The 19,932-nt window shown below is 47.0% G+C and overlaps 1 long non-coding RNA gene across 2 annotated transcripts in view; it reads right to left on the bottom strand.

The window, feature by feature from the left end:
• LOC147660890 (uncharacterized) overlaps nt 1-12,709 on the bottom strand; it is a 30,960-nt gene extending 18,251 nt beyond the window's left edge. For both annotated transcript variants that reach the window (XR_015306122.1, XR_015306123.1), the window contains exon 1: nt 12,589-12,709. This is a non-coding gene — a long non-coding RNA (uncharacterized LOC147660890). The remainder of the gene's footprint in view (nt 1-12,588) is intronic.
• Between the last annotated feature and the right edge of the window lie 7,223 nt (nt 12,710-19,932).

Raw genomic sequence — 19,932 nt, forward strand, 5'->3', positions numbered from 1 at the left:
CCTAATGATTTCAGCTAATGGGGCTACATACAAATTAAAAAGGGTTGGACTTAAGGAGGACCCCTGGGGCACTCCGCAAGGGGAACTGAAAGTTTTTGAACTATCTTCCCCCAGCTCGACTGAAAAAATTCTGTTGCACAGATACGAGGCTAGCAGAGCCTGTGCCGAGCTGTTAACTCTAGCCTCGGTTATTTCTAATAAACAACTAATGAGCTGTCAGCAAATGTTCCCGTACAAATTGGGTCAATTATGAATGGCCAGAAACTTAAACTGTGATTAAGATCCAGTTATTATGTTAGGGAATAACCTTGTAAAATGACTTGTGGCTTTTAGGGGAAAAGTCACAATTAATTATTCATTTTGTAGGTGTGGTTTACTTAACTACATTTTGTTGTGCCATGTTTTCATGAACATTCATTGGTTGCTGTCATTTTTACCTCATCATGAACCATGTCAATAGTGTGGTCTCTCAGTCTAAAAACGTAAAAAATGACTGTTTTGGGATATTTGTTGGAATTGTTTTATTTTACACTTTTCCTAAAGTCAGACTACATGTCAGTCCTCTTACTGATTTTGTACTTAAGAACTTTTCCTTGATTTTTACTTAAGCAAATTCTATGTCAGTTTGCTATTTGATATTATAGAAACAGTTTTTCTTATTTCTTAGCACACATTTGTTGTTGTGGTCTGTCTATTGACTTTACAGATAGAGTTATTTCTGATTCTGGCTTTTGATATACTTTAGCAGTTACCTTTATGTGATTCTCCTGCAAATATTATGATAATTATTTCTCTGACTGAGTAACCATGTTTATGCTTTCAGTAATTATTTGAAACCTTTAATATAGCTTTGAAGCTTGTTGTAGCTCCAAAGGCAATGGCCTTTATCAAGGGAGCGATCCTTTAATGGGCAGTATTGCCTGCTACGGCTAACTATATGGTCATTACACTGTTTGCCCCATGAGGGCAGAATGTGTTCATTAATAAAACAACGGTGTCCCAGAGACCGAGGGGGTTGAAACACCTCCGGTACTCTGAAACCTTTGTTTCACAGCTGTTGCTGTGAATGTTCAACAGTTAACAGCTGCATGCGGGACCATGGTGGTTAATTGTTGAAAATTCACAGCAATAGCTGTGAAAAGAGGCTGAAGTCAGCCCCTGGTTCTCCCTGGGCTCGGCTAAACTGCTTTTCATCATTCAGGTGAGCCGGAGAGATGCAAGAGATGAGCAGAACCCCACCTCCTTCCTAGACGCCAGTGACACTGCGAGGAGGAAGGGGGGGAGGCTCTTGTGTGCCCTGCTGCAGGCTCTATCCTCTGCCTTCTCCTGCCCAATTCATATATTTTGGAGAGGCAGGGGAAAGAGAAAGGCAGAGGCTGTGTTTTAGGACATTGTGATGTTGAGAGCAGCGGGCCTATATCCGTTTTTAGAGGCTGCTGCTGCTCCGTTGACTTCAATGGAGGTCTCAACATTTCAATATTCTAAGCTTTGTCTTGCGAAGGATTTATTCCAAATTATAGTCCTTGGGTCGCCGTCCTGTAGGGCTCACAAGACACTGACCCTCCGCATCACACCTTTAAATAATTTATAAATTCAAAGCGCCAACACATTGATGCCTTGTTGCTCCCATTGGTCAGCATTCAGTGAGCCACTACTCGCACATAAATGTTGCGATAAATTAGCAAATTATTTTGCTACTAAAGTGGCCAAAATCTACTCCTTGTTTCAGCAGGTTGACCCGGTACCACTCCTCCCTCCCCCTCTTGGGATGACTAGGCTTGAGGAGTTTAATCCGCTCGACTGCTCGACACTGCAGTTACTGCAGGGAAATCTTAAGTCCGGGTCCCCCGCCGATGCTGCTCCCCGTACCATTCTTAAGAGGGTATCAGAGACGGTGGCGCCAGTCATTCAGGAGGTAATTAATTCTTCCATGGCATCGGGTCTTGTTCCACCTCCTTGGAAGCAGGCGAGTGGAAGGCTATTTAAAAAAAAAACGAATCTAGACCCGGAGGACTGGACAAATTATCGCCCCATTTCCTTGCTGCAGGGCATTAGTAAGCTGGTGGAAAAACATGTGAACGCTATACTTTCCACCTTCCTGGAAAACCACAAATCCTTACACCCCACCCAGACGGGCTTTAGGCGCAAACAGGGCACAGAGACCGCCCTCATTGCAGTGGTCGAAGAAGCCAGGAAAATTGTGGATGCTGGAAGCTGTGCAGCCATCATCCTATTAGACCTAAGCGCAGCCTTCGACACTGTCAATCATACAGTGATGATTCAAACGTTAAGTGACATAGGGGTATCTGGTGTGGCCCTGAAATGGCTTAATTCCTTTCTCACGGACCGAACTTTTGCTGTCTTTGAGGAGGAGGTAATTGCAACCCAGATGCCCCTGCACTGCGTCGTCCCCCAGGGAGCCTCCCTCAGTCCCACCAGTTTAACATCTACATGAGGCCGTTGGCTGAGGTGGTTTTGCCCAGGGGGGTGCAACTGGTCACTTATGCCGATGACACTCAGTTAGTAATTTCACTCTGGTCAGGGCTCTGCTTGTAATAATCTCTCTGCATGCCTGAGTGAAGTACTCGATTGGATGGACGAGTCCTTCCTGAAGCTTATGGTACAAAAACCGAGGTCATGATGTTGGGGCACAATGCACCCACTACTGTGGATGCTTGGTGGCCTAGCAGCTTTGGCCAGCCCCCTTCCCACAAGAAACAAATTACGAGTTTAGGTGTCTGGCTAGACCCAACTCTTAGTTTCCTGGTTCAATCTCGTAAGGTGGCAACCACCTGTTACGCCCTAATAAGATTAATAAGAAAGATTCTTAAGCTCCTCCCGTTTGAAGCCAGGCGCCTCCTGGTGCAGGCCCTGATCCTATTGTGGCTTGATTACGCGAATGCAGTTTATCTGGGTGCCCCTCAGGGAACGATAAAAATCCTGCAGACAGTCCAAAACTGTGCGGCTCGTCTGCTGTTGGACATCCCTAGGAGGAGCTTGACTAAGCCAGCATTACGTCAACTGCACTGGTTGCCAGTGCAACAAAGGATTTGGTTCAAGGCTATGACTATTGTGCATAAGTCGATGATAGATTCCGGACCTGCCTTGATACAACCTATGTTCAAACTCCATCAAAGTCCACGGACTTTAAGGTCCAGCAATAAGAAATTTCTGAATGTCCCTAGGATCAAAAGGACCTGTATGGGTGGCAGACGTTTTTCCCTACAGGCTGCGAAATTTTGGAACCAGCTTCCCGATGCCATCCGATTGGAAGTTAACCATCTGAGGTTCAGGAAACTTTTAAAGACCTTTTTGTTTTCCTGAACCGTTGAGTAATGACTAGGTTGTCTAATGCGCTGGGATGCCTCCGGGTAGTCATGCGCTATATAAGTGCGTATTCATTCATTCATTCATTCGAACTCTGCATCAGCTTGAGCTAGAATTGCAGTTGCTCAGAGAACATGGTTTGGAAAAAACTAAGAGTCTGGTTGAATTATTTATGAATGGTGGACAGAATTATGTACAAGGACTTTAACATGCCTTTTGTGAACCAGATTGTTTTGATTTGCAAGTTTCATGGGATCTAAATGGAAAGATGGGGGTTATGAAGACGTGGCCTGGGTTGCTAGGGTTTGTTCTCTGAGACTGTGGGTGTACTCTATATTCACAGAGACCTTTTCCAGCAGAGTATCGTGGTTCTTGAACCAAAAAAAGTATTTATTCCTAACCAGAGTTGCTTGGCAATGGCGTCCAGAGAACAAGAGATTCTTTTGTTTTGGAAGTTCAGGACGGTTATTTGGAAGATGGGATGAAATGTGATCGTCTGAAGCAAAACTATTTCTTTACTTCCTTTCAAGGTATTCTGGGATGACCAGGCAGTGCAGCGTGGCTGCCACCCTTGGAAGAGCAAAATATAACATAACTGTCAGGTAAGGATTCCTATAACTCTAAGTTTCCTTTTCCCCTGTTTCTTCTTTCTCTATTCCCTTTCTTGATCTCAGTTTTTTTTGTCTCTTCAACTCCAACATTTGACTCCCTCTGTGCACTATTCTTGTTGTTATCAAACTTCTGATAATCACCTGATGGAGCAACATTCCTCCTGGAACATGTTGGGAGTGTAGTGCAGGTCCTGTTCCTTTTTAGATCTCGCTGAGCTAACGCACATGCGTTGCTCTGTGAGAGTTTAGTAAGGGGTTTTCAAAAGTGCTCCCAAAGCCTGCAGGCGGATGAGATACAGTGCATGTGCGCTTGGCGCGTGCACCATTTGTCAGCCTGCAGCCATTGGGAGCACTTTCGCGGCCGCTTTGTTGTTCTCAGTGAGCCGGGTGGCACTGAGAACATCAAAGTGGCCGCGACAGTGCTCACCATTTGCCACCCCCTCCCTTACACCACTTCCTGCTTGTGCTGTTCTCGTCTCTGTCCTCGTATACTGTTCCTTCACAACCCTTTTTCGACGATCCCTCCCTTCCGAGTGAACTGACCGTTTCTTTCACCCTCGCCAGCCCCTTTTCTCGCTCGTTTCTGTGCTTCTCCCTCCTTCCTCACCAGCATATTTCCTCTTGTGGCCTGCCGCCCCTCTGCCCTCCTTCCTCGTATTCTGTTACCCGTCCTTCCCTCATCCATTGTTACTCTGCCCCGCTTTCTTATGATGCCCTGGTACGCCTCTTAGGATTTCGATCAGCGCTGGGCTTTTTTCAACAGCCGAGTTCGCATCTCTTAAGACCCATCTTCTACGGCACTCTCTTTCTGCACCCCAAGCTGTCATGTTCTTATCTAGGTCCCTAATCTAAATTGCCCGATTCATGCCCGATAACGGATTCAATCATTCAAACCCCTATGTGGACATTAGAATCAAGCCCATATTAGAGTAAGAGTTGACGCACTCCTTACATGGCGTTTCCTCTTCCACCAAGACCCTAGAAAGTACAAAACTGGCTCTGAGACAAAATCAGCCCACTGTAAGTCCTGGGGGATTTTACCCACGTCTTCAGTATTGATTTGTACCCGACCCATGGAGGGATAGACGTACTTCGTGCATATAGTGACGTTAATATGTCCACCCTTGACATTAATATGTCTACCTTGATGTTAACCTGTCTACATTGACGTTAACATGTCTACATTGACGATAACTTGTCCACCTCTTGACATCAAGCCAGGCACCTGTACAGTATAAATATGCCCAGGTTTTTCCAGTAAAACACACGGTGGTATTCATGGAGCAGATCGACCGTCTTCACGCCCGATGTCCTACTGAAGCTGAAGGAAGGCGACCCTCCTGTCCGACGCACTGGGATAGACGCTGTCTTTTCTCCAGCCGAGAAATCCAGCTCCGGTGTTTCCCGACTGCTCTCGCGGGAAGCCGGGAGATCGAGTTCCGAGTGAGATACAAGTCCTCTCGCATTCTAGATAAGGTATGGAGCTGATTAGACGCTGAGAGAATTCTTGGTTTTATAAATTTTTAGCAAAACGATTTAACTTAAAGTACTTCTCACTTACTTCAACCCAGTACTAGACTTAGGTTAGGTACACCGGGGTAGGCGTAACTTAGAAGCACCAGTATTGCGATCGTAGCAATTCACTTCCCATGTACGAGAAAACAGACTGTTTAATAAATACCATCTTTTATTGAAAACGCCCGTCTCTAATATTCTGGTGAAACTAAGCATGCACGAACTTACTGAGTGAAACATCCCCTCTATTGTTTTTCACAACTCTGGAGATTCCCTCATAATTCATGGAGATGCAAAGTTGTCATGTTGTATGGTTGTCAGAAACTAATCCCTTCTTGTCTAAGTAGGAGGCGTAAAACCCTCTTGCACATTCGAGAAAGTTTCTAGTGACCTCTGAGCTAGCTGGTAAACACTTAAGTCTAATATAGTCAGCAGAGACCTAGGTGACCTCAGATCCAGGTCTACACTGGTGTCTATATTATTCCAATGCGCAGATGCCTATTGGGAATATAGGAACTACACTACAAAGCTACCCACGTAGTGTTATTTAGCGCTCCCTCCTCTGCCCACTAGTCTGTGGGCTACGAGCATTCCACCGCCCTCCGTAGGCGGGGCTGTCTCTGTGCCCGACTCTCTCTACTGCTGCCAGTTTCTCTGGTATTTTGTGGCCACAGGGCGTGTGCGCCGCTACCCAGTGAGCTGTCTGTGTGCTTGGCAGTCTGTCCCTCAAACCCCTCTTAACTCTGCCTCTTCGTGGTCGCGGGATTGTTTACCCTCTCCAACCGTCCTGTCTCCGTCTCTAACTATCTCTAAAAGCCCCGCCTCCCCCTCCTCTTTCATGCTACCCACAGTTGGGACATTATTCATGTCCAGGACGCTTGGCTGAAATATCCCCCCTTGTGACATCAGCGTGTTCTGTTCTTCAACCCGCCCCCTCCCGAAACACACACAGTCCCTTTCACACTCCTCCCACACCAATCCCCTCCCGTGGTATTGAAATAGATAAAGAAGCCCCACCTCTAAAGCCTCCTGTAAAAAGAAATTACATTTGCTATGCGCGACTGCGTTGTTACCCAGCTCTTATTCCAAATTATATGACGTTGAGTGGAATCGTGTGGCATTGTATAGTATGGATTGGACTTGCATTACTTTAGGCGGGCAAGGGTCCATTGGACTGCCTGAATTAGTGGTAAGCACCTCTTGCCGAATTTACCTGCTGTAGGAGGGATGAAATGGAACAGTGTGAATTGGGCTGATTGTTCCGCTAGATTTGTTAGGTGTGAGAGAGCCTGGGCTGCGTTATCTGGGTGGTGACTTTTGAAGGAATCATAAACTTAGGATACCTTGTTGACAAAGAGTTCACCCAATGTGTTACGACATTGCTTCCGAACTATTGTTTCCAATTTTTGATAGTTTTTTTTACAGTGGCAAAGAGAGCTTTACTAGAATTTTTTGACTCATTGATTTTTTGCACAAAGTATTTGCTTTTTTCCGTCATTGTTAATTTTTTATAGCTGGCTAGGACTGCTTTATATTCCTGTTTGAGCTTGGTGTCGTAATTGGTTCTCCACTTTTTCTCTGCCCTTCTGCACGTCTGTTTCTGTGCCTTCAGTGCTTCTGAGAACCATGGATGTGAGGGGGTTTTCCCTTTGAAAGTCACTCTCCTTTGTGGGAAGTGACCTGAACTGGGGCATCCAACCACCCATTAAATTGCTTACAGGCTGTATTGCTGTCCGCATCAAGAACTGGGTAGGATGAGCGGAGTGTGTCAAGAAGAGCCTGAGGGTTGACTGTTGACCAGTCGGGATATGTAGTGTTCCTAAGAATTTCAGCGGGCCTCCCTGTGTCTTCTTAAATTTCTAATAAGAAGAAGACCAGCTTGTGGTCTGCCCATGGAACCGGGAGAGTGCCAATTTTGTTTAGGCACTGACATGAGGTGAAAATACCATCTAAGGTATGGCCAGCACAATGAGTGTCGGGGTATACCTTTTGGTTCAAGGCAAAGTTTGCCAATGCATCCTTGAATGAAGCTACCTTGGGATCAGAAGTTTTCTCCAAGTGTAGGTTAAAGTCTCCTAGAATTGTGTAGTCAGGGCCTATCACACTAGATTCTAAGAACGGACTTAGTAGCTCAATTAGAGGTGTTTTGGCACTGGGTGGTCTCTAAATTAATAGGCCATTGAACGTGTAATTGTTTGTGATCTTAATCTGAAAGATCAGGGTTTCACAGTCCGGGTTACTCCCTTTTTCTGAACTCCTGATCCTAAGCCCCTCTTTTGCTATGATTGCTAAACCTCCCCCGCGTTTCATTTTCCTGTCGGCTCTATAAATGGAGAAGCCCTCTGGGATAGCCAAGGTCAGATCGGCATCCGAGGCTTCATCTGCCCAGGTTTCCGTAACAAATAGTAGGTCAATTTTTTGGCTTTCAATCAGTTCCGCTGTGTGGATGTTGTGTTTAACCAAGAACCTGACATTGATTAAGCTAGCCTTGATAGTGTTGTTTCTATGATTTGGTATCTTGTACTGGTTTTGGGGCAGGTTTGGGTCCCCGGTAGATGCGAATGCAAAAGCGCGCAAGCAGGATGGACAGTTTTTACCTTCCTTCTGTAACTCGATAATGGGACATGTAGCTCTGGGTCTTAGCGATAGGTGCTCCTGGCTGGAGTAACTCAGCTGCCCTCTGTCAGGAAGATTTTGGGCAGGGAGTGTGGCCCTGGGCCCGGACGGGCGCAGACGGGCTTGCCTTAGGCGCGCCCGCTGCGATCGTCCGCTGCGCGGTCGAGAGTGTGATGTCATTTTATGCTGTCCGGGGGTGGGATCGTCCGGTCAAATGCACCGTCACCCAGCACCTTCCCTAAGATGGCGGCAAAACTAGCAACTAGCATAATGATGGATTCAACCCAGATCTCTTGGCTGGGGGTGAATGTTTTGATTTGTTCTGCATTCCATGCATCAATTGTGTGTCTTTTGCTCTATTATCATTGCAGCACATAAATTCTATACCAGAAGTCCGATGGTTCAATTAATAGTGAAAAGGCTAATGATATGTTATTTTAATTTGATATTGTACACAAGTTACCCCTAAGCAGAAACTACTTTAAGGAGAAATTTAGGATTAGTAGGTAGAACCACTCTATCTTTGTAAAGTTGAAGGAAAGGCTCTTGTATTAGTAATGCTTGAAGTTCCTCAACTCTCCTTAGTGAGGTTATCGTTATGAGGAAAGCAACTTTCCATGATAGGAATTGTAATGGACATTTGTGCATTGGTTCAAAAGGCGTACCCATTAGCTTTGTAAGGACTATGTTTAAGTTCCACTCTGGAGCAGGGGGAATACTTGGCGGTATAACCCTTTTTAATCCTTCCATGAAGGCTTTAATCACTGGTACTCTGAAGAGAGATAGGTGTTGTCTATTTTGCAAGTGTGCAGCTACGACTCCCAGGTGTAAACAAATGGATGTGTAAGTGAATCCACATTGCTGTAGATGCAACAGTTAACAAATGATTCTGCACAAACGCATCAAGATGATTGATATTGTTGTTGTTACAATAGGCAACAAAATGTTTCCATTTGCTGCATAACATGCTCTAGTAGTAGGCTTTCTAGCTTCCTTGAGAATATTCATACAGTCTGGTTGTAGTTGTAAATAACCAAACTCTATCACTTCAGGAGCCAAATCGCTAGGTTGAGATCTCTGGGGATTGGATGTCTGATTTCTCAATGGCTCTGAGTGAGGAGACAAGGTGTGAGATGTAGCTTTTGATGTGGAACCACTGAGAGTTCTAAGGTTGAGAGTACCAAGGTTGACGAGAACATGTGGGGGCCATTAAGATCAATGTGGGGGACGTTTGTCTGAGTGTCCGAACCAGTAATCGAATTAGCAGGAGAGGCGGAAAAGGGTACGCAAATATCCCTGACCAAATCATCCATAGGGCATTGCCTTTGGATGCTGGGTGTGGGAACCTGGATGCAGAGTTTGGGCCTTTTGCGTTGTTCACTGGAAAACCTCAGTTTTGAAAGTAGGGAAGAAGAACTTGGGGATGAAGTTTGTGAGAAGTTAGCCTTGTTGTGTTCTATCTAGGACCCCGATCAATATCATGACCTTATGCCCCTATACGGCTATAATCGATACATATCCCTATAATGGCAAAATATCCGAAACCATATTTCAGCAAGTCGCCTCTGCAGTCCATGTCAGTCCATGACACAGCAGAAGTCACTTCCTTAGATTCCTAGATAACACACCGAGTTCTTTCGACATCTCAAACCCCCAGCAACCTGGGAAAGCCCAGCTTGCTTTGTTTTGATTAGTAATAGAACTCCTGCGAGCACTGTAAGAACGACCAGTTCTTAATGACATCTTTATTGACGTCTTATGTCCAAAAACGTACGTCAAACTCAGCACCTTTCAGGTATAAATATACCAATGCTGCCTTAAGCAAACACACAGTGGTGGTGAATACTGGAGCAGAACAGCTGTCCCTTGCAGAGCCCAGCAGATGCGAGAAGCCCACGGACGCTGCCCCTCCTCCTCCTTGACGCGCTGAGAAAGACGCTGTCTTTTCTCCTGCCGAGAAAATCCAGCTCCGGAGTTTCCAGCCTACCCTTGCGGGTAACTGGGATATCGGGTCCTGAGAGGAGATACCAGACCTCCTGCATTCTATTCCAGAGGTACGGTCTGACTAAACCCTTAGAGAGAATTCTTGAAACAAACTCTTGGCAAAACCAACTTAACTTAAACTGCTACTTACTTACTCCCTCCCATGTATTAGGCTTAGGTCAGGTACAGAGGGGTAGGCATAGTTAGAAGCACCAGTTGAGGTCGTTAGCCAACGTATATATGAATGTATATATTGTATATATTTTATTCATTTTAACCATCTTATGGGTAAGAAACCATATCAATGCTTTTATAGTATTATTTCGTAATACTCCTTATACTGTACGAACTTTTCATAATAACAAGTTTTGCAATTGTGGCAATTCATTTCTCTTGCATGAGATGGAAGACTGCTCAATAAATAATATCTTTTATTGAAAATGCCCGTCTCTCTATTCTCTGCATCCTGGTGAAAGTAAAATCTGAACAACTGACTGAGTGAAATAGCTGTCTATTGTTTCACACAACTCTAGAGATTGACTCTTATTCTGAGGAGCAAAGTTGTCATGTTTATGCGGTTGTCGGAAGCTGAATCCCTTCTTGTCTGAGCCAGGGAAGCTGATCACTTCTTAATCAGTCAACAAAGTTTCTAGTGACCTCTGTGCTAGCTGGCGCAAACCTAAATTAAGTCTAACATAGTCAGTAGAGACCTAGAAGACCGCAGTCCTACGTCTACACTGCTGTTTATGTTATTCAAATGCGCAGGGCCTATAGGGAAAATAGGAACTACACTACAGCCTGGCATATGATGTCCACTAGTTCTAGTGGGCACCATGCACCAGTCTAATCGACCCTTATTGATGGTGGTTGTAAAGTCAACCTTATAGAAAGCTATCCTAGTGGTAGCATGGACCAGTAGTCGTCAGGCTAAGACTTAGAGGCGAGTTAAGCACGTTGTTTTACCTGTCTTAATCCCTTGAATACCAAATGAAAGGACACCACACAAGGTATATATCAAATATATATTTATTTATTCTAAACACAACCCCTCTGCACTCTTTATGAGGTCAGAGGTAAAAGCACAATACAAGTTACTTACTTAGCATACGATAAGTTGCACAAATACAGTTATGCCTTAGGGGCCTCACAAACCATACACTAAAATATTGGTATAAGAACCAGTTTTGGAATAGAAAGCAGGCCTATAGCCTGTGGAATGGCTGGGGATACTCTAAACAACCAACGGTTAGGATGCAGGAGGACCACGGGAGACGCGTGCAGTAACTAAACACAGCCGCAGCTTACCATTGACTTTCTATGGGAAACGAAGAAGTTACAAAGTTACAGATTATGGGCACACGGGAGTGAACTACGATGGAGCCCTTTTAGACTAGGACACTAGGAGAGTCAATACCCGCAGGAGCACCAGAGTACTCGAGTTACCTCACCCAGGGAAGCCGGGTGCGTAGGTGTCTTTTCGTGTCGGGTTTCGTCGTCGATTCCAATGGAGAGCTGCGAAGAAGGGCAGAAGGCGACCGGAGGAAAAGTGTCCAGGTGGATCCAAGAGTGGATTGAAGATCTGAAGAACCTGAAAGCAGAAGGGACAGAGTCTGGGTCACTAGCCAGTGACCAGGAAGGAACCAGGAAGGAAGCAGGCGATTTCAGGTGAAGAAGTGAGGCTTGTCTCTGCAGCCACGAGGACCAGGAGGCGTCGACGATGACCAGGTGCTGGATTCGAGCTGTCCCACGAAGGATCTAGTGGACTGCGGTGTTGGTATCTGGATTGGACCCAACAAGCCTTGGCAAACGCAATCTACGCAGGAGATGAAGATTGGCTTCGGAGCAGACCAGCAAGGTCTGAGGAGCTTATCCTTTGTAGGGAAGCTGGAGCAAGCCTGGAGCAACCAGGAAAGCGAGTTAGTTTTAAAAGAAAGTCTTCTAGGGGCTCACTAGCCAAAGGGCAAGGAACCGCGAAGACGCGTCGAGCTGAAATGCAGGAGCGGGCCCCACGGGACACTCATAGAGTGTGGAGGCCTGTGCGTCGGTGCAAATGTGGCTCGGATCTGGGGCTTCACATTAACTATATTGCGGCAACTGGTCGATAGTTGATCTTATATTCAGACTTTCACCAATCTCACATCTTATGACACAACATCCTCTGTCCTACTATGTTCAACTGGCGTACTTAATAAAAGATCTCCGACAAAGTGCCCTCTGGTGGTGCCCGCCAGGCATTGCAGCGCCAACCTGGCGAGGAGTATAGCCCAATGATGAAGCATGTCACCTTAAGGTGAGTGAACGCAACTTGTCATAAGAGCACATGCTTCCTAGGGTGTCTGTGTTCAGTTACAGATAATGACTCTGGGACTGAACCTCCGGAACAGTATACTGTGATTTGATTGTGTTTTATTTTAACAAATGTACATAGCAGATATTGGTGCTTGCTTGTTTCACAAAAATGATCGGATACCTGCCTCGGAGCGCACTTCTTACAGACGAGTAAGGGGTTATAATATTGCTGCGACGAGCTCCTTACCTGTGCGAGTTATCGGGAACGATGCAGGAGGCAGACCCAAACCAGCCACACGTGGAGATCAATGACAAATACTGAAGAATGAACAGAGCTTCCAAGCTGATGACCAATACTTAAGTGACCCTGAAAATAAAAGACACGTTTTAGTATTCTGGTGACTCATGACCATAAAAAACAAAAGGTTATAAATTCAATATTGTGTCAAATACTTAAAAAATGGAACTGGATGTGCTGAATCGGATGTTGTCCCAGGTCATGTGTGACACCTTCCACCACTATTGATTATGGGACTTGTAGTTTTGTTTTTCTCATTAAAAGGATGGTCTCTAAAGTCCCTGTGTTCTAAGCGATGTTGGCCAAATCAGAGGCCTGACAGATGATGAAGCATGACATGGCTCTGCTTAGCAGTGAGATGAATGACAGTTTCCCAGCCCTTCCGTTCTTTGACCTACAGGGGCTTGTTGGCCATTCATATTATTTTGTAACGACAAAGAAACTTTTATTGCAGCTTCTGTCAACTGAAGAGATAAAACGCCTGGGCGTGTTTCACTAACTACAGACAAACATGAACAAACAAGAACATGAGTTTCTGGAAAACTATCAAGCACCCAATCAGAATCAGCCGCCCTTCACACCCAGGAATTCTTGAGGCTTTGGAGAGGGTGAATTGCACGTGGTATAAGAGGAACACTACAGGACTCAAAGCTCCCTTCTCAGGGATGTACTGAACTGCCAGCCTCATGGCACATTTAGCCAGCTCTTCACCTCCTCTTCCTCCTCAAACTGTTGACCAGCTATCAGGGCAAATGAGCCTGCAGCAAAGCATCGCTGGCTTGTATCCAAACCGGACCAGGCAAGGTGGTCAATTCCATACTCCTCCAAGTCAGCAACCAATCTGGTCGAGCCAGTCCTAACCCCACATGAATGTTCCCCATCACAACTATTTTAATGGTACTATGCTATGTTTCTGCTAAATGTATGAGTCAAAAAGTGAAAGATTTTTATGTGTGCTTGTGTGTGTGTGTGTGTGTGGTTGCGTGTGTGGTTGTGTGTGTGTGGTTGTGTGTGTGTTTATGTGTGTGCTTGTGGTTGTGTGTCGATGTGTGTGTGGTTGTGCATGTGTGGTTGTGTATGTGTGTGGTTGTGTGTTTGTTGTTGTGTGTGTGTGGTTGTATCAATCATTTGTAGAGCGCACTACATACCCACAAGGGTCTCAAGGTGCGGGGGGCGCTACTGATGGAACAGCCAGTCTTGAGTATCCTCCTGAAGGTCAGCAGGTCTTGGGTTTGTCGAAGGCTCAGTGGGAGTGTGTTCCATGTCTTCGGGCGAGGTGGGAGAAGGATCTCCCACCGGTGGTTGTTCTTCGGATGAGCGGGACGGTGGTGAGTGAGAGGTCGGCGGAGCGTAGGTTGGCTTCGGCGGTGCTGAGCGTATTGTCGGTGCTAGTCGAGACCCTGATGCTGTTCTTGTGGACGATGGCGATACCTCCTCCGACTCCGTTGGTGCAGTCTCTGTGGGAGATCTTGTAGCCTCTTGTAGGGATGGCTATGGCGATGTCGTGTGCGGAGGAGTTGTTAAACCAGTTCTCTGTCAGGAAAGCGACGTCCGGGGATGTTGTGTCGAGCAGGTCCCAGAGCTCGACGGCATGCTTGCTTGCGGAGCGGATGTTCAGTAGTATGCATCGGAGGTGGTTGGGGTCTTTCTTGGCGGGTTGTTCATCGGCTCTGAGGCTGGTGTAGCTGCAGTTCCGGCAGGTGAAGGGGCCGTGCCTGCATTTCGGGGCAGCCTTGAAGCAGGTGTGGCTCCGTCCGGAGTTGAGAGTGTGCAGAGTGCAGGCGTCGTAGTGGCGGCGGTCGTCGTGGCAGGTGCGGGGGCCAAGGGTTCTGGCAGGGCATGATCCAGGGGCGGAGGTGCAGACGGGCTTGACTTAGGCGCGCCTTTGGCACGACCGCGCAGCGGCCGGCATATATGGGGAGATGGCAGCAAATAGGCAGTCAGGGGGCGGTCTGCAGGGGACGCAGCGGCGAGGTCGGTGAGGGACAACGAAGGTAACAGAAGAAAAAATGGGCGCAAAATCGAGAGAAAAACAAGTGGCACAGAAAGGCAAAAGGGCACAAAAAACGATTGGAACAGAAGACAAAAGGGGCACAAAAACAAGGGAAAACGAGTGGCACAGAGGGCAAGAGGGCACGGTAAAATGAGTCGAACAGAGGCAAATGGGGCACAAAAACGAGGGAAAAATTAGTGCACAGAAGGCAGACATGAACAAAAAATGAGTGGAACAGAAGGCAAAAGGGGCATAAAAACGAGGGAAAAACGAGTGGCACAGAAGGCAAAAAGGGCACAGAAGTACCGGAAAAACGAGTGGCACAGAGGCAAAATACAGAAAACAGAAATACAGGCGCAGCTAGGTACAGAAGGCAGAACAGGCAGAGAGGCACAGAGGCAGAGAGGGAAAACAGGGCAGAGACACCGGAGCAGCGAGGGGTACAGTAGGAAAGACCGGGCAGAGAGAGCACAGGACAGCGAGGTGAACAGAGGCACGGACCACGTACCGGCAGCGGGGGAAGACAGACAGCAGCAGTCACAGACACAACAATGAAAATACAGGCAATACAATAAAAGCAATAAAGTGGAGGATGAACAATCTACCTTCGGCCTACCACTGGCCACCATGGATGAGGTGCAGGTGGTAGCCTGCTGCTGGTGGAGAGCCTTTAACTTCCTCAGCAGCGACAGCTGGGGCAGGGAGACACAAGCGGTGCTGTGCGGAGGGGGAGCGACCTACCTGGTGGGGTCGAGGGTCGTGTGTGTGTGTGTTTGTGTGGTTGTATGTGTGTGTGTGTGTGTAGTTGTGTAGTTGTGTGGTTGTGTGTGTAGTTGTGTGTGTGGTCGTGTGTGCGGTTGTGTGTGTGGTTGTGTGTGTGGTTGTGTGTGTGGTCGTGTGTGTGGTCGTGTGTGTGTGGTTGTGTGTGTGGTAGTGTGTGTGGTTGTGGTTGTGTGTGTGGTTGTGTGTGTGTGTGGTTTTGAGTGTGGTTGTGTGTGTGGTTGTGGTGTGTGTGGTTGTTTGCGGTTGTATGTAGTTATGTGATTGTGGTTGTGTGTGTGTGGTTGTGTGTGGTTGAGAGCGGGGCAGCGAATGGGTAGTCAGGGGGGCATGGCCGCAGGGGACACTGCAGTTATGGCGGTGAGGAACAACTAAGGTAACAGAAGGAACACGCATTTACAATGCAACGGTGTCGCCTTTGCCAAAGTTAGTAATGACAATTTTTTTATGTGTTGTTTTTGAAAACAGATTAGTAAATGGCATTGTCATTTACAATGTCAATAGCTTAATCTCTCGCATATGGCACAGAAAGAACTGAGCGATGAAAGACAACACACAGAAAAGTAGAGCAACAATTCAAGCTAAGGTAACACAGGGCAACCAAAGGCATTGCAGGCCTTGAATAAAGCGACACGGCAAACAGACAACTAATGGGGTCAGTAAAACAACACAAGAGAAACTACGACAAGACTTGAAACAAAGCAACACATGGCAAAATAAGGCAACACACGACAAAGCAGGGCACCCAAAGGGAAACAAACAGAAAATAAATCAAATATATCCCTCACATTTCAGCACAAAAAGCAAGACAATTCCAAACAGGCTAAGACACAAGGCAATCTAACGCAACACATGAAAACTACCTTAACATGAGGTACCCTGAGGTAATTAAAAGCAAACCATTAAATACAAAGTAGGAAAAAGGCTCTTTACAGGATTAATATGATGCCAATGGGGAAAAAATCAGCTTGTCACAAGGAAAAGGCAACAAATAAGAGGCAAGAATTGTAGGCATTGCCTCAATCAAACATTTTTTTTCAAAGTAATAATCTATACCGTGATGTTACCCACTTCTGCTTAGGGGAATTCAACAATTTTCAAAATAATTTGAGTTTTAAAGTGTTTAAAATGGGTCTGTTCAGTACCTACAATAACAGTATTACCCATCTTAGTGGGGCAACTGTTTTGAACTCAGGAGGAGGGGAGGGAAGGCTTGGACAAACCTGCCCCGCTGCACAATGTTTTTGTTTTTTTAAAACCTTTATTTCCGGTATGCGCAGTACACAGCGTCTGCCTACAACCCAACGGGCCGGCCGCTATGACAGATAGCATCATAACATTGTATCTTGAAGCTTACATTTCGTACATAGATCAGCAACTTCTCAGTGCATCAGGCGCATAGTACAGGAAAAGCAAAAGGATGAAATAGGTTTTATTTTAAAATTTTGGTGAAGGAACATCTAACAAACAAACCACACAGACACATGGCAAAGAACGATTCCAGGGACTCTAGTAGAGAGGGCAAGGGAACCAAACTCCATAGAATAGTGAGACATATGGCTAGGGACGGGGGAGTGACGAGCAGCTTGATATAAAAAATTACCACAGACAAACGTACGGAACGTCAACTTCGGGGACAATGTAGCATCAATGGTATAGTCAAATGGGGGGGTGCAAATATTCCCACGATATGCATTCCACTGGGACTAAATCCTGCCCCATTTCTTAGGACAGCCCCGAGCCACATAGACCGTCTTCTCCCTGAACATGCACCAGTCCATGTTCTCCTTCCAAGCAGTTATCATGGGTGGCCTAGGGGAACCCCAGAGCTGAGCAATATCCCTCTTGGCAATCATGTTACCAAGAGTAACCCAAAAAGTCTGAGCCGCAGTACAATCCGTGGGCTCCCAGACGTTAAGCAGGCACCGTCGGGCTCGAGGCAAGAGAGAGACCCCGGTGACCCTTTCCATAATTGCATGCACTCTAGACCAAAAGGCAGACACCACAGGACATTCCCAAATGATATGTAACAAGGTACCACTCATACCACAGCCACGCTTACATAACCCATCAATCGAGTAACCGATCCGCACCAGTCGCATACCGTCATATATACTCGGTGAAGGATCTTCAGCTGTACAAAACGAAGGCGAGCCGGAATGGCCACCTTCTTAGGGGAGGAGACGGCCATCTGCCAATCCTCATCATCGAGTTCCAAGCCGTCGGCGGTCCACGAAGCCCTGAGTCGCACAAGGAGATCCGCCCTGTTATTAATAAGCTTTTTATAGATCAGAGATATTGTACTGTCTGGCACATGGCCATCTAGAATCCGATCCTCAAGCGGCGACGACTGGGGAATCTCCGTCCCCGGAGGGAAAACGGATATCAAAGCGTGTCGCACCTGAAGGTACCTAAAGAGCTCCTAGTCTTCAAGTTCGTATTCCACTTTAAGAGCTTCAAAGGACTTAATAGTGGCCTTGGACCAGAGATCCTCCACCTTACTGATGCCAATCGTGTCCCATTTATCGAATCCTTTCGTTCTCCACAAGCCACCCAATCTATCAGAGTCATACAGCGGCGTCATTCGTGTCAACCTGTCGCCCCATCCTGTAGCAGCACTTGCATCCCTCCACACTCGTACAGCACTTTTCGTGGGACCAGTCAGGGCGCGGAATGGCTCCTTGGAATACAACGCCCTATTAAAATTCCCACCCGGCAGGAGGAGCTTGTCCATCGCAAAAGCAGGAGCAAAACCAGGGGAATAGGTTACATGATTAACCGCGCTCAACTGGGAGGCCCAGTAGTAGCGCCTGATATCTGGGAGGGCAATGCCGCCATCGTACCACGGCAAAGTAAGTTTGGGTAAGGAGATACGAGCTCGCCCATCCTAAATCAATTGCCTCTGAAGGCTCTCAACCTCACGGAAATACCCAGAGGGTATAGGATCGAAGAAATTTTGAAGTGCGTACAAGAATCTAGGGAGCGACATCATCTTGAAAAGAGCCGCACGCCCCAACGGGGAAAGGGGCAAGCGACGCCACCGCTGGACGTCCAGTTTAAGACGCCGGAGAGGAGCATACAAATTGCGGTCATAACGGACGGAAGAATCCAAGGAGATATGAATCCCCAGGTACTTGAAACCAGTTTCAACCACTTGGATCGGGAAACCTACAAGGCAACGGAGGGAGCTCCCCTGTCAGAATATAAACGCAGGATTTGGTCCAGTTGATGACGAGACCCGAATTTTCCCCGAAGGAGGTGAGGACGTCAAAAAGCACATTGAGTGACTTCTGGGGTGAGGTGAAATAAAGGAGAATGTCATCAGCATATAGCGAGACACGATCTTCAAGATCAGGGGCCCACCAGATGCCCCTGATCGAGGGCTCCCACCGAAGCCACTCTGCCAGCGGCTCCAGCGCTAGGGCAAAAAGCAATGGAGACAGCGGACAACCCTGTCGGGTGCCATGCCCAAGTGTAAACGAACCAGACACCCTGCCATTTACCACCACCTGGGCCAGTGGTTGTGCATAGAGGAGTTTGACCAAGGCAATAAAATTGGGGCCGAAACCAAACTTCGAGAGAGCCGCCCAGAGATAGGGCCACTCGATGGTGTCAAAAGCCATGGTGGCATCAAGGGAAGCCAAAATGGCGGGTTCGGTCAGCGTCCCAGCTCTCGCGAGAACTCCATGAAGCCTCTGAAGATTAAGTGCAGTGTTCCGATGCGGGATAAAACCGGATTGATCCGGATGGATCAGGTCGCAGATGACCGCAAGCAAACAAGTAGCAAGCACTTTAGCCAGTATCTTAGGCTCCGCGTTAAGCAAAGAAATGGGGCGATAGGAAGTACATCGGTCACGAGGTTTACCGTCCTTGTGTATGACAACAATAGTGGCCAAGCGCTGATCAAGAGGAAGGAGGCCAGTTTCAAAGGCCTCCATGAACATATTTCGCAAGTATGCCGCCATCTTGTCAGGACACAACTTGTAAAGCTCGATTGGCAGACCGTTGGGCCCCATAGCCTTACCAGATCGAAGGGAACGTATAGCACCAGCGACCTCATCCACTGTTATATATATATTGGTCGAGATCGCCAGAGACGACTGAATTAAAATCCCCTCCCAGTACAAGGAGACCATCTGGGAGCCCTAGCAGAGTCCGTCCCAGGTCGGCATAGGTGGTAGCCTGAAGACCCGGGGGAACGTAAACACTAACGATTGTGAGCACCTTCCCCTCCCACTGCCCGGAGACAGCAGCATATCGACCCCTATCATCAAGTGTGACGTCATCTATTTCAAGGGGCAGAGAGGATTTAATCAGTATGCCGAACCCTCTGGAGCCGGATGTAAACCCAGCGTGAGCTACCAATCTATAGCCGCGTCTATCCAGGGCCCTACACGCATTCCCTATCAGATGTGTCTCCTGTAACAAGGCAATGTCAGGGGAGTGACGTCTAAGAAACTGAAGAACAACGCCACGTTTTTATCTTGTCACCCAGACCATTAACGTTCCAAGACAACAAT

Source organism: Lissotriton vulgaris, unplaced genomic scaffold (genome assembly GCF_964263255.1).
Source record: "Lissotriton vulgaris unplaced genomic scaffold, aLisVul1.2 SCAFFOLD_2919, whole genome shotgun sequence".
NCBI classification, from domain to species: domain Eukaryota; kingdom Metazoa; phylum Chordata; class Amphibia; order Caudata; family Salamandridae; genus Lissotriton; species Lissotriton vulgaris.